This window comes from Myotis brandtii, unplaced genomic scaffold, assembly GCF_000412655.1.
Source record: "Myotis brandtii unplaced genomic scaffold, ASM41265v1 scaffold16734, whole genome shotgun sequence".
In the NCBI taxonomy this organism is placed as follows: Eukaryota; Metazoa; Chordata; class Mammalia; order Chiroptera; family Vespertilionidae; genus Myotis; species Myotis brandtii.
In genome coordinates, this window is record NW_005356141.1 from 2,058 (window position 1) to 2,653 (window position 596).

The following is a 596-nucleotide window of genomic DNA, read 5'->3' on the forward strand; positions in this document are numbered from 1 at the left end:
AGTCCCTGGCGGGGGGGCCCGCCACCCAGAGCCAGGGGGGCCAGCTGAGCCCCAGCCCCTCGCCGGCCTCCCTTGTTGAGGATTTTAGTATCTATGTTCATCAGGGATACTGGCCTGTAATTATCTTTCTTAGGAGTGTCATCTGGTTTTGGAATTAGGATAATGCTGGACTCATGAAAAGAGTTTGAAAGTGTTCCTTCCTCTTAGATTAAAAAAAAATAGTTTGGGAGTATAGGTGTTAGTTCATCTTTGGGTTGTGGGAGGCCCCTGGCAAGACACATGAGCATACTTCTTAAAAATATTGTCAACTGAACCCAGGGCGCAGGCAGAGCCATGCCCTGGAGGCAGTCCTAGCCAAGAGGCAAGGACACCACTCAACCTGACCTTTCCAGCCTAGGTGCTAGGGGGGTGGATCCCATTATGTCGCCAGGAACTCAAGGCCCACCCAGATGCGATGTAACTTCCTGTTACTTCGAGTATGAATAAACTTCCCACCAGTGTGGGAGAGGCTCTGTTCATCTATCAGAGGGCAGACACCACACCCAGGCCCAGCTTTTTCCTCTATTTCTGTCTCAAGATTCATGAACCCCCCGCAT